The sequence below is a fragment of the Limulus polyphemus genome, unplaced genomic scaffold (genome assembly GCF_000517525.1).
Source record: "Limulus polyphemus unplaced genomic scaffold, Limulus_polyphemus-2.1.2 Scaffold1503, whole genome shotgun sequence".
NCBI classification, from domain to species: domain Eukaryota; kingdom Metazoa; phylum Arthropoda; class Merostomata; order Xiphosura; family Limulidae; genus Limulus; species Limulus polyphemus.
Genome location: NW_013667113.1, coordinates 264,736 through 279,770, shown reverse-complemented (window position 1 = coordinate 279,770; position 15,035 = coordinate 264,736).

Genomic DNA, 15,035 nt, shown 5'->3' with positions numbered 1-15,035 from the left:
AGTTCGTATTGTTTCCTATAGAGGGTCTGTAAATGAATACTTTTCTGAAAATATTAAAATAAAAAGTGGCGAAGCAGCAAGAAAATAAATGCATATACATAAATATATATATATATCAGTTATTACTACCTGCTGTTCATTACTAAAAGTGAGAACAAATAATTAGCACACACAAAAGCAAATTTGATAGTTCGAGTTCTTAATAAAACACGGTTCTACCCTGTGAGCTCTATATGATTTAACCGCCATTCACAGGCCTTATCAGTAGAGCTCAATTTACTCGTAGGTACAAGTGCCAGAAAAATGACACACAACTGTTGTGTTTTGGGGTACTCAAACGTTTCTAAAAAAAAGGGGGGTTACATCAGTCTGGTTTCATAGATATGTGAGTGTTAATAATTTTTCGTTTAATGTTCAGTTTTTAAACATAGGTGTAGGAGACAAACTAAACGTGTGGGAGATGGTTATTGGAGATTATATATTTGACAGAGCGAAGCGAGAGAATGTACGCCACAGGCGCACCCATTATGGCCAGCGTCCAGCGCTTGCCTTTGGGCCCTGAAAGCTCTTTGGTTCTGGATTAAATTTTATGTATTCTCCTGCTTTTCCTGAGAGTAATTTTCCTAATTTTGATACATTTTAATTGAGAAAGATTGAAAAGTAAGGAGCCGGGGCTATTAAATCCTTCCCATTCTTTCTTAAAAAATCAGGACGAACAATTGTATCTGTTGAACCTGTGTAAATCAGCATACTGCAAGTTTTTCCCATCAATACACCCGTAGGCTTGTAGACGATTTTCCTCGAACAATGAATTTATTTTTTTATTTCTGATAAATGGAGTATTTTCAGCTGAACTTTGACTCATAATTACAACTAAATCCTGTTTTTGTGACGTGTCCCCTCTGTTGTTCCTTTGATTTGCCCCCCCCCCCCAGTAGCACAGCGGTATGTCTAGGACGTACAACGCTAGAATCCGGGTTTCGATACCCATGGTAGGCAGAGCACAGATAGCCCCTTGTGTAGCTGTGTGCTTAATTACAAACAAACAAATCCTTTGATTTGGTTGGGCTCTGTTTCATTAGCTTGATAACAGTTGTTGATTCCTTACAGTCTTGGTTGTAATGGCCAAGTTTCTCACAATTATAACAGTTACCTCATTCTCGTATATTTTCAAGAAAACTCTTATTCCATAACAGAGGCCTGCTAGGCACTAGCACACGGGCCCGTGTCTCGATTCTATTTGATAGTGCTCCTAATCCCCAGTTTGTGTCTTGAAAAATGGGAATAGAAAAACCATGATCGATATGATACTAAAACTGTATTTTATATATATTACTGCACCATCCTCCCGAGCTGAATACACATTATACACTACAAAAAACAAAGCAGCTAGAACAAGGCAATCACATTAATTTTCCTAACTATATTTTGTTGTCATTACAGAACAGAAACTAAATAACCAAAGAAATTTAAAATCTATTACTAAAGCAGGTCGAAAACATATGACATACGTGCAGATCGTAATTTCATACGTGAAAGAATAAACAATTTGTCAATTATATTCGACCTTGGTGTTTCTGTGTTTTACTAACAAATCCTTATATGCGGCTAATTAAATAGTCGATACTTGTATATTTACTATTATATTACAAATGATAACTTAGAAATAATGTCTTATAAAATTAATATTCCTAATTTCAAATAAAGTGAACAATGAAATATTTAAACTTTATAGATATCAGAACTTCATGCCCCTAGATGGCACAGTCATAAATTTGAGAAGTTATCTAAAGGCATTAATTAATAATATACGGAGTTAGAATAGATTAATAATATAGTGCTAAAACTAAAAATATATTTGATAAAAATTACACTTTACCAACTTAATCCAGTCCAAATCGTAACAGTTGTTCACATATGAGTGTGCTAATATAGATAGTGTCTTAATCCTTGCTATATCTGCTATATCCCAATCGTCTTGTGGATCCCTTGTATTGTCCATAAGGCCTTGTAGTCTCTGAATATAGATGACATAGTGTGGTTACCATGTTTCTTCTTACTTCACTTGGAAGTTATTATTAATAATAGTGAGCCCTGTAAAACTGGAGACTATTTATTATGTTATTAATTAACGTGTAATAAAATATCACACACACACATATATATATATTTATATAATAGGAAGTCTTAAAGTTCAAAATCTACTGCAGCTGTCAAACGATTTTTTTAACCATTATTTGTCAAAAGTCTGTGTGTGTTTGCTTATAACTGATAAACTGTTGAATCAGCAGTCACCTAACCTGGCATCCACCCTTAAGACCTACCCAGGGAGTGACATGGAGGTTGATGTTTGCATTTGACCCCTCCTATGTCACCCCATGGGCTTCCTATATCTTATTGGTGCATTGAATAAGTACACCATCTGGTAACTATATATAAAACAAACTTTGGCTTACATTTGTATTGACAGCGTTGCATGAAATTCAACACAAAACAAACAAAAATGACAACAATGTACTGTAATATAACATTCCACTGCATGTGATAAAATGCTGGATCATCATCTTTGCTGTATTCTTAGAAAGCTTCTTATTTGAGTGAATGATATTTTGACCTCACTGTGAAAGAAATGAAATTTTCATCCTCAACAGCACCTCACTCAACAGATTGGATAAATGCCAAGGACAGAAACCCTCATGGTTCAACTACAGTCATTCTTAACTTTGTACTGTTGACCACAGAGAGGACATCTAGTCAACAGCAATAGTGATATCAAGAGACTAGATTCAGTGGATATTTGACCTTTAATGCCACATCTAACTACCTGGTGGTATCCAGTCGATGTAGCTTATTGAATGATATCACAGCTGCCAACATGGTGTAGCAATATTAGATGATGTTACAACCACTAACGCTATGGTTCACAGTGGGTGCAATCATATTGGATGATGTAATAGCTCAAAGTGATGATTAATGACTTAATTCATCACTTTTTATAATTATCATCCCTTGCTGGTGATTCTTATTTCCTAATTAATTCTTAGGAAATAACACTAGTCAAAATGCAGTGGTCTTCATGCCCTCACGTGCTGGAACATCGCCTAATATATTGCCTCTCTGACACATAATATTGACTTACCCTCTGCCTCACTATTAACTTTAGGTGACTGATGATGATCAGTGTATGGAAAGGTCTTCCTAACTCATTAAATTTGATTACACAATGAATAACCCAACTTGACTGTTGGATGAGTTTAGTATCCTTTGGTATAGTCATCCAAGTTTTGTATTGTTTAATTTCAGTTCAAAAAAGAGATACTTTGGGTATCGATATATAAATCTTTCAGTTCAATTTGGACAGAGAGATTAACTCAAATAAATAATATTGTGTCTGCTTGCTCTAACTACACATGGAACTTGGATCCATGAATTCATCATTAGGCATGTTCTATTGCATGGAAGATAGTTATAGCTTCACCTTTATATCTTGAGATAGATAGCTATATTTCCTGTCAAGGAATCAAGTGATAGCATAGGGTGAACATTGTACTAGTAAGAAAGACATTAAAGTATTTTTACCCATCACTCACTGGTTCAACACCCCTCAAGACACTTTCCCTTTTATTGTTTTTTATCAATGAATTGTCTTTGTGTTTCAGTTATGTTTAGGCCCGGCATGGCCAGGTGGTTAGGGCGTTCGACTCACAATCTGCGGGTCGCGGGTTCGAATCCCCGTCACACCAAACATGCTCGCCTTTTCAGCCGTGAGGGCGTTATAAAGTGACGGTCAATCCAACTATTCGGTGGTAAAAGAGTAGCCCAAGAGTTGGCGGTGGGTGGTGATGATTAGCTGCCTTCCCTCTAGTCTTACACTGCTAAATTAGGGACGACTAGCGCAGATAGCCCTCGTGTAGCTTTGCGCGAAATTCAAAAACAAACAAACAAACACACCATAACAACAAACATAGAAACAGTTGTGTTTTTCCTAAATAATGTCTGTTAATGAATTTTTGTGCTGACTTTTTATTTACTGGTGGACTCATTCAAATCTAGAACATAAATGGACCCATACTCTGTAATATCATGTCTAATGAATTTCTGCTCTTATTCTGTGAGTTTGAATATACCACAGAGTAGTAAGGAAGGATAAATGTTGGCGTCATGGCCTTGGATATCGTTATTTGCAGGTTTTTGCTTTTTTGGAGTTGGTGTCTGACTGAACCATTCGACACACAATAAACATACTAAAGAATCAAAAGCTGAGAAAATGTGACCAGAAAAAAAGTTAGCTAGGTCTTGGACGTTTATTTATGCTGCAAAAGTTCTCTTCATAAAAATAGGCATCCTATCCAATTGAGGATCAGAGATGAGGTGCTATTGGTGGACGATAGTTATCAACTGGAGCTGTATTGTTCACATATAAGATAGTAGTTACTCACAAAAGATGGCGAACAGTGGAGCAGAATGTAGGTATCTCACTGACCTCCAGCCAAGAGCAAGGCACTGTGAGTAGATGAGAGCCATCAACAAGAGCCATATCTCTGGCAGGTGACAGAGCAGGCACTCACAAGAGATGAAGATATTTGGGTAAAACAAAACTTATCTGTGATGGGAGGTAAGTTTTTGGTCAACCATAGGTTGACAAATAGCTTAGAACTCGTCACATTACAATCCGGGGAGAGATTCACATGAAACCACTTGTACACATGATAGGGAGAAAGCAGATCACTTCCCTGCTGTTTAAAGAAGCAGCCAAGGAAGAGTTGGTCATTTGATAAAGCATTTCAGGTCAGTCATTGCCTGGAAGTCATGATTTCAGGAACAGGTTATGCAACATATGATCCTGAGATAAGTAAGTCTGGTCCTTGATGCTGAAGAGTTCTTGATGGAAGTGCAGCTTTGATACTGATAGAAGTAGCCAAGCTGCACTGATATTTTGATCTGATGGAAAACCAAGCCATCCATCATGCCTAGTATCTCTCTCAGAATGTGGGTGCTTTCACAGATTATCTGTGCCATTTGCACAGAAAGGTATACCCTGCAATGATGACAGCTTCGATTTAATAGGACATCCTGATAAGTTTGTCAAGGAACTCTTAAGTGAGAACATGAGGTACCACTTTGGGATGAGAGATATTCACATCCTGATAGGTGCAGTATTTTTGTTGATGAGGCTTGAGATGGTCACCTCAGACAAACTGCGGGAGAGGAGAAAGCCAGAAGTAACAGTTGTCATAGCAGCTTCTAGTATGGTCTGACTTGCTCAAGAAAGTGTCTCTCCTAGTCTGGCCCTGCTGAGACTGGAATTTCAACCAATGCTTTTCAGTGTTGGGATTAAAAAGAACTGAATCTCAGTAAACGAGCAGGGTTATCCTGGCCGTACACTGGTATTTGTGCCACAGCAAGTGAAACTGAAGCCTCTGCCGAGATATAATTCTGGAAAAAAGGGCCAGAGAATTTGCTATGAGTGTGGGCAACAAGGGCGTTTCTTAACAAATTGTTCATATCTTGTCATGCAGAAAGATAAACAAATTCCTTCATCTGGGCCAGCTTCACAGCAAGTGTAAGAGAGCTGTAGCAAGTAGTAGCTGGCTTTAACTCATGCTCAGGAAAAAATTAAATGGAACCCAAGTTGAGTCTGGCCATTGATACACGGGACAGAGTAGATAGTTAGTTTCAAAGGGTGTTGTGATCAACCTAGCTCTTTCAAGGCTGTTGGCACTTGGTATATGCATGTAAATATACATGGTAGGGTACAGGAGTTCCTCTTGGGCACAATAGTAGTAAGAATCCATTTGGATGTCACTATGTATAAGGCACTCTGCGTGAAGCCATCACTCTGATCAGTGAATTCTCATTTCATTCTGGCGAATGACAGCATGCTAGATATGAATGGAGAGGTACATTTCTGGTAACATCTAGGCTACATGAACTAAAGAATGAAGGTTTCTCATTGAAGACCTTGGTTCTTACATTTGGGATGGACATAATGTAGAAGCTCTCTGCTAACTTTGCCTGTGTGACAGGTTAACTGAGTTTGATGCAAAATTCATCCAGTTTCAGTCAGAACTGAACTAGGAACAAACAGAACTATAATACCTCCTTGTGTATAAGTAGTGTGCCATGGTTTACTATTAATGAAGTATAGTATGTCAGTGCCATCTAATATGGCTGTCAAACCAACTTATAAAACAGGCTGTTTTTTGTTCAGAATCCACTTAGTAGAAGCACAGATAGTGGTCTTTCCATCAGGGGACAAAGTCCTGGTATTACTTCGACAATCTGTAGCCCAATTTCCTACTAGAATGGTTATCAGAGCAGCAAACAAAATTGAGGCAACATTTACTTGTGGTAATGTTAGTGTTATTTCTGTCACAATGCATCTTAAAGTAAACAGTAACTGGTCAGTGCATCTCAGGTCACTGGTTGAGGATTGTGTTAGCAATCTAGTCTCAGGCCTGTAGCAAAGCCTCAGTGACTTGCTGGTTAAATACACTAATGGTGGTGGGACAAGACAACCATTTAGATAGAATTACATTCACTTGCTGCCATATAGAAACAGGAAATGTGGATCCGTAGAGCACTAGGGATATAGTCTTTACCGAAATATAATAGATGCTAAAGGATGAGATCATACAGCCGTCAAAGAGTACATCTTCGTCTCTAGTGGTGATTGTCAGGAAGAAGGACAGTATGAACAGGTTACTTGTTGATTGCTGTTTGATAGATGTCTTTACATTGCAGTAAACAGACAAAAGGTTGGATGTATTGGAAGGTGTCCAGTGGTTCAGCACTCAAGACCTGCAAACCATATAATGCCAAATCAAACTGGAAGATAATAGCAGGTTAAAACTGGTCCCGACATCCGAGATGATCTGTTTGAGCTCCAAGTCATGCTATTCAGCCTGTGTAATAAAGCTTTGGTCATTTATGAGGCTGATAGAGCTAATGCATAAGGGTCTTCAATGGGAGAGATGCTTGGTTTAGGTGAATAATGTTCTGGTGTTCTCCCAAATGTTTGAGTCTGCTGTTTTGAACCTGTCCGTGGTTCTGTAGTGAATAAGAATGGCTCACATCTTCTGAATACTAATACTGTATGACAAAGAAAGACCAGTTTACATTTGTGGTTTTCAATGAGTATGTCAGGTTTTATGGGGCCGGGATTCTTTACAATAGGTATCTGTGACTTATTGGCAACACATTTCCACAATAAATGGACAGCACACAACCAACTTGTTTTAAAATAAGTCAAACGTATGTACAAAAATTTTTTACACTATTGGTTATCACAGTTGTATCGAGAGATTTAAATAATTGTCAAATTCCACACAGGTGGGTTCAATTACTTTGGAACACTACTTGACAAGACAAATTGTTATATTTTGTCTCTGTTATTACAACACAAGCTGCGAAACTCGCTTTAGAAATCGCTCTTTATGGCTGAACTGACACACAATTTAACTTCATTTTTACTTTCACTTTCATTAACTTCACTTACTTTCATTAGCTTTCTTGCTTGCACTCTGTATCTACACATATTTATAACATGGAACAGAAAAATCTAGAAATATCTAGCCCCTAGTAACAACAATATTACACATAATGAGAAAGCTTCGAGTAAGATGACGTCAACAATATTACAAAAGCCTATTACAACGTATGACTCATAGAGAGTTACAGAAAGAAACTTGTCATAACTATCACTTTTAAAATAATTAACTTTTAACACTCTTGTTATGAAAACTAAATAATCATTAAGTATTAAATCACTAAATAATAATTCTTAAATGGAACAATCTTGTATATCCTACAGAGTACTATCAACATTATTTTTATGTCAGCAAGTTCACCATCAGGGTGGTCAATGCATCAATAAAATGGCTCATGAACTTTGAAAGTTCAGAAAGGATGATAGCACATTGGATCACAACATTGCAGGAGTATGACAGGGTATAACTGCATCCTTTGCAGGAGCAACACAGAAGTGTAGACAGATTATCACACTACATGTTGAGGCAATGTCTGAACTTTGAAAGTTCAGAAAGGATGATAGCACATTGGATCACAACATTGCAGGAGTATGACAGGGCATAACTGCATCCTTTGCAGGAGCAACACAGAAGTGTAGACAGATTATCACACTACATGTTGAGGCAATGTCTGTTCATTGAATGTCCTAACCTAGAACACTGTGTTGAAGGAGAAATAATTTCAGCTTTCACAATACCAGCTATACCATAGGCAATTCTACTGGCAACTGGATATAAAACTCATACCTCAAGAGCTCCAGTTAGACAAAAGATGTTTTTTAGCTTTCTTTGATTAGATTATTTATGTTTTATAACATCCCCACTACTTGTGAATTGTTATTAGGCAAATACTCATGCCTTAAAGTATTTTATAGCTAATTAACAATAGTCTTGAGCAGATCATGAATATAGTGAGTGTAATGCATACTAGTCATAAATAGTCGAACTGTTCATTTTCATCAATTCCATCAGTATGAAAGTAACTTGTATCTCTCAATGTAGTCATTGGATTGTTTAATGAATGTTTCAAAGTTTTCACTCTTTGCCAGTCTCAGTTTTGATAAGTTTATCATAGTTTGAGATGTAGTGGTATTGTTAGCTGGTCATTCAGCTTTAGTTTTATGTTTCGAATTAGAAATGCTTCCTTTTTTCTTAACATCTATTCATCTGTCACCGAATCTATTATTTTGAAGTGTTCGATATTCAGCTTCTCACTACAGTATATTCAAGATATTCCAAAAAAGAAGAAGTTAAGGCTCCATCTCTCCCACATACTCATAAAAACTACATAAACTCAAAACAATTTACACGTAAAATTATAACTTAATAATGTACAAAATATACAATTACTTAGGGAAAGCTGAGATTTTGCTTCCCATCACCTTAACCCACCAGCAAATTATCGATGGTCACAGATGTTTAACTGACGTTCCACGGGATACAAACACGAAGGTAAGAGTATAAAAACTGTTGTTCAGCTGAAGTTACAAATGATACAAACACGGAGATATGACTATTAAAACAGTTGTTTAATTGAAGTTCTACGTGATACAAATTGAAGGTAAGACTATAAGCACTTGAATATGCTCCAATGTGGGTTGTTTCATAATAACCTGTGGTTGCTTGGTTGAAAGCTCCTTCCACTGGGCCTGCTCTCTTGGCTTCCACACAACTACGGTGGGAGAACCACCACCTAACTGAAGAGAGAGAGACTGACTAAAATTTCCCATTAAATAACGAAAGTTCAGATTCAAATGTAAAGTTGAATGAATTCCAATTTGTTAAATTTCAGCGAAGTTCGTAAGTTAAAGTTGGGCAATAATACGTGGTTACACTACATATACTCACGCACTTTATCACTCATAGAGGATGTATTCAAGAATCTGCAGAATTACCACTCCCAGACTTCTGCAGGTCTTTAATTGACCAACAACCTAACAATATCTATCAAGTGCAGGACAGCATGTTCCATAGAGTTTTCGTCTCTAAGCTAGATTATGGGAACGACTCTCTTAAAATGTTGAATGATGTTTCAAACTAGGAAATTTATTAAGTGTGTCAGAAAGCAAAGTACATAATGCCCTTTTACCTGAGTTTTCAAACTTATATCTACTCACTCCACCCGTCTTTACTTCTGCCGACGAGTAGTATCCACAAGGAGTAGTGAATACACAGTATTCTACATTACCATCCAGGAGATTTGGAAAGCAACAATCATAACATCCTTTTTAGTCACTGATTTTTTTAGAGCACATAACTATCTTAACTGTCGACAGTGGAGTTATAACCCTACAACGTAGTGCATATTTCATATCTCAATACTTCTCAATATCTTGATAAGTGAAGGTCACAAAGCCTTTTTTTATCAAAGGCTAAATGTCCAGATAAATGACTTAACTATATGATTAGATAGAGATCACACAATGTTGTGCATACATTTCAACATGTATCATTTGATAGCTTAGGAAGCAATGATTAACTTTAGTCAGTGATCATGCAGATCAGCAACTGTCTTAAGTGCCAATCAAGTAGTTATAATCCAATATTCTGTGAATGTCTTATTTGGTGAAAATCTGCTCAAAAGCTTGAAAAATTGTATGATCAATATGCAATCATCAGTCAACCAGTCCCATCTATACTGATCGAGAGGTCAACATTAGCGTATAGGCTGATGATTGTAGTTGTCTGTCATCTCCATCTCTGACTGCTTATCTGGTTTGCCGTTGATTACCAGAAAAGTTTCTTCACCTCCTTCTCCCTTATCAGGTCAGTCAGAATGGCTCGAAAAACATCACCATTATCCTCTAACTCATCTACAGACTCCTATTCAAACTAGTGTACCAAAGACTTATCTATGATGTATGAACACAGCTTTTCAATGTGTTTTATGTGTCTTTCTGTGACATAACACATTTATTAATGAACCAACATTTTGGCGTATCAGGAATTGACAAGTCCTGCCAGATTCAAGCTGATTCTCTGCTGTAAACACGTATCAAAACTAGGCCTAATTTCCATACTGGAAAATACATTATTTTACTATCCAATAATAACACTTCATCTGTCATTAAGGGGTTTTCCCAAGTTGTTGTCGGACAAACTCGTGTGTGCTGACCTTCACTGACCTTAAACACTCCACACATTTCTATGTACATTGCAATATGTATTTTTATAGGAGGGCACCATACATAAAGTCAATCAGGAGGAGTATTTTCTATTTGACCATGAGCATGTTCAGTAAACAACCTGTAGCTACCTGTTCTGTTGCCTAAATGCCTTTATCACATATGACAAGTGTTCATTCTGCTTGGTTCAGCTGGGATTAACAAACTTTGCAAACATCTACTTGGTAGTCTGTATTATCCATTCTGGCAGACCATCAGATTGGAGGTGATAAGTGACGATCTTCATTACACCAATATTTTACAAAACTCAATGAGTAGTTAGCTTTTTAATTTAGATCCCTAATCTATGTGCGTTTCTTTCCGGTACTCCTAACCATGCTATCCAGTTCTCCATCAACACAACAGCAATGGACTATACTAATGTATCAACCAACAGATGAATGAGTCAATAATGATGATGTGTATGTATCAATGACCTTTCACAGCCGTTGTAAGTAGACCAGCAATCCTCTTTAGAGAAGACCCAATAATTCTCTGGTGAAAATTGCCTTGACTCGGCCAGTTCTTCATCGGTCCAGTACACACTATAGAATGTTCACACTATCACCAAAATATCTACACTAATGCAGCCACAATTGTAGATAATACCTTGGTGCCCACCCCAGTCTTTGTGCTATGTTAAAACTGGGGAATTTCTTGCTAAAGAACTCTGGGGACCACTAGCTGCAGCAGAGTTGAGAACCATAACTTGGTGGTTTACAGTAATTGTACAGCAGACCTTTCTGCACTTGTAGCTGACTATACAAGTGCCACAGATTACATGCATCCGTGCTACATGCCTCTATTTACTCTTTCTATAGAGGGTCCATCGATGTGACCGGCATCCAGTTTCCATACTATAACGAAATTTGGCAAGTTTTCAGTAAACATTTCAAGTCTTTTATTTGTGAATATGTGGAGATTGAATGTTGACTACTCTGATTGCAAAATGACTTTCATGTTGAACGTAAAAACACTTCTCTTCATTGAAAATCTTAAATTTTTATTTCCATAACTTCGAAAACCTTCTTAACAAATATCAAAAGTTTTCTTTAAAATGTTTATATTTTTTGCTGTTATTTTTTCTAACCGAACTATATACGAACTCGGTCGATTTGATTGACCTTATATACACCATAAAATACGAAATAAATTTACTATTCTATATTTCTATAATGACTGCAGATAGTAACAGAAAAGTACAATTTTTTATCCTAAATGCCTTAAGGCTCGTAACAATCTAGATCTGTTTCTACTTAAATTTATTGTTTTGTTGTTCTTTGAACCATGCCCAACTAATAATCTCGCCATACAAGTTGTAACTCACTTGCCGAACATGTAGCTCAAGTTACCCTATTGAATGATGTAACGCACGAGGTGCTCACAAGCACACCTCATGAATGTTTTTTTTATAATTTTTTCATTATCTTTCCTAATCTAACTTTATCTAACGTACTAAGTTTCTAATTTTTACAATTTAGTTACTTTTATAATGATAAATAAAAATATACAAGAAAAAACAAGAACTAAAGTACTTACATTTGAACTCTTGTTTTTTGCTGTCATTTGCAGATGAAATTTAAGTCTAATTTTTGTAATGATGATACAAGTACATTAATTAATTTCTATTTAGTTGAATAATGTACCTAAAGACCCAGAATAATAACAAACAAAAAGCAAACAATGTCCTATAACTATTATACTTTAATTGACTTTTTAATTAAGACAATAGTGGCTTAAAATATTTCGTTAGCTACGCCACCTAAGCACAGTGGAATAAACCTTCAAACTGAAGACGAAATTGACAACACTCTAAACTGAAAATAAGTAGTTTTATACGTCATTCAAAAGATTCAAATCTCCCTTTTCTGTTGGTTATAAATGAGATCATATAAAATGACAGATAGAATTACTGGCAATTTGTGAAAGAGAGGATATGACAGATGGGCGTGGCAACTTGGTCTAATTTGTTTTGTTTATGACTCCATAAACAAAGAAGATTGAAATCTATAAAATTAGACTTTGACTTAGTAATATCTATATTATAATAATTAATTTATGTTACATTCCATACTTCAGCGAAGAGTGATAAATAAATTACAGAAGCGGGAAGACCTTAGGAGCAAATGTCACGATTGTCATGCTAGGTGAGATTGAGGACTTTCTTCAATATTTTCTTATAAAAATAAGAAATTCGCACATTTATACTATATTAAAATATGGTTTATTTTGTATGTTTTTATGCAAAGTTTATTCACATGCATTGATAATAAAGTAATATAATTAACATTTGAATATAACTTTGTAAAAGGTCGTGACATGTACACATTGACATACCTGCAGCAAAGGGTTAATGCAGGTTAGGCTTCACCTTCCTGAAAGACAAGGAGCACTCACACTAGGTTTGGGTCCTTTAGTGAAAGCAGACAATAGTGTTACTATCTTGGAGAAGTTGGCCACAAATCATCAGTAGTAAGATGCAAAACCTAGGAAACTGTGGACTTCTTGCCTGGCCGCAAGTTGAAGTCAATCTTTCGCTACAGCTATTTTAGCTGGGCAAATAGAGACTGTCTCTACCTACAATGTGACCAAGAAACTCCACATCCCTGTGCATGAACGAATACTTTCCACCTTTTAGTTTCAAGCCTGCTTTAGTTATCTACTTAAATACCCTTTTTTATAATCTCAGTTTTAGGATCAATCATATGACCAAACACCAAAAACACCATTAATGTAGACCAGGCATCTCTCCCATTGCAGTCCCTTCAGTGAAAGCTCCATTAGTCTCTCAAAAGTGATAGGCACATTAAACAGATTGAACGACATGATGCAGAATTCATACACGCTAATAGCTACCTTCCCTCAAGATAAATATATTGTTGCGTCAGCGAGGTCTCGTGACTAGTATCATGCCACATCCTTCTAGAAATATCCTGTTCCTTCATGAATGCTCTAGCGTTTACTAGATATGTGTTAGTCTTGTATATATAAGACGATCACAACGTGACGGAACAGCGAGTGTGGGTAATTGAACTGCAGAGAGAGAATATTGTTGAGCACGTGAGACGTTCGTTGACAATTATAGCGTTTGTTATAGCGCGACTGTTGAAATTAAGTGTATCGCAAAGTTATATTCAGAAAGAATAAACCAGTTTTATTTAAGAAAAGGCTTGTGTCGCTAAAGTTTCGTCGGAACGAATTTACGGAAAATTAACTAACGAACGGAGACGTAACAAATTGGTGTCAGAGAGTGGGACAGAAAATAAAAAAAGAGAAGAAGAAGATGGAAACGAGAGGTGGCAAATCAAACTACAGCTTAGAAGATTTGATGGCAGCAATACAAGAACAGCAAAAGAAACAAGAAGAACGAGAAAAGAAATTACAGCAGTTGTTGGAGAAAAAAGAAAAGAAACAAGAAGAACGAGAAGAGAAATTACAGCAGTTGTTGGAGGAAAAAGAAAAAAACAAGAAGAACGAGAAAATAAACAAGCAGAGAAATTACAGTAGTGGTTGGAGGAAAAAGAAAAGAAACAAGAAGAACGAGAAAATAAACAAGAAGAGAGATTACAGCAGTTGTTGGAGGAAAAAGAAAATAAACAAGAAGAGAGACAACAGCAGTTGCAAGAAAACCTACAGCAATGGCAGCTCGAACAGCAAAATAAACAAGAGAAATTATAGCAGTTGTTGGGGGAAAAAGAAAAGAAACAAGAAGTACGAGAAAAGAAACAAGAAGAGAGGTTACAGCAGTGGCAACTAGAACAAGAAAGGAAACAGGAAGAAAGTATCCAACAGTTGCAGGAAAGTCAGCAGCAACTACAGGAAAGTCAACAACAGTGGCAAGAAGTACAAATGGAAAACATTAGTAAATTTAAAAGCGAATTAGATACGTTAAAGGACGATTTATTGTCTTTTACACAAGGAGGATACATTAACCATCGACTTAACCAGCCCCAGACAATGACAAGCCCCTTCCAGACCCTGCAGCTAAACCCTAATACAGACATATTCAGTCCCGTTAGATGTCACATCCCAGATATGAATATCAGTACTAAGAGTGATCCAGTACGAAGGAAGCCACAGGAATACAATGGGAAAGCACTGTGGGAAGCATATAGAGCACAGTTTGAGCTACTGGCAGAGATGTACGGATAGACAGAGGAGCAGAAAGCAGTATATCTGGCAAAGAGCTTGAAGGAACAACCACTGGAAATACTTGGACAGTTGTCAGCAGACGACAGGTACAATTATAGAGCACTGGTAGCGGCTTTAGAACTCAGGTACGGAACCCAAAATCAGTCAGAAGTCTACAGGGCTAGGTTTAGGACGAGAGTCCGTGCTAAAG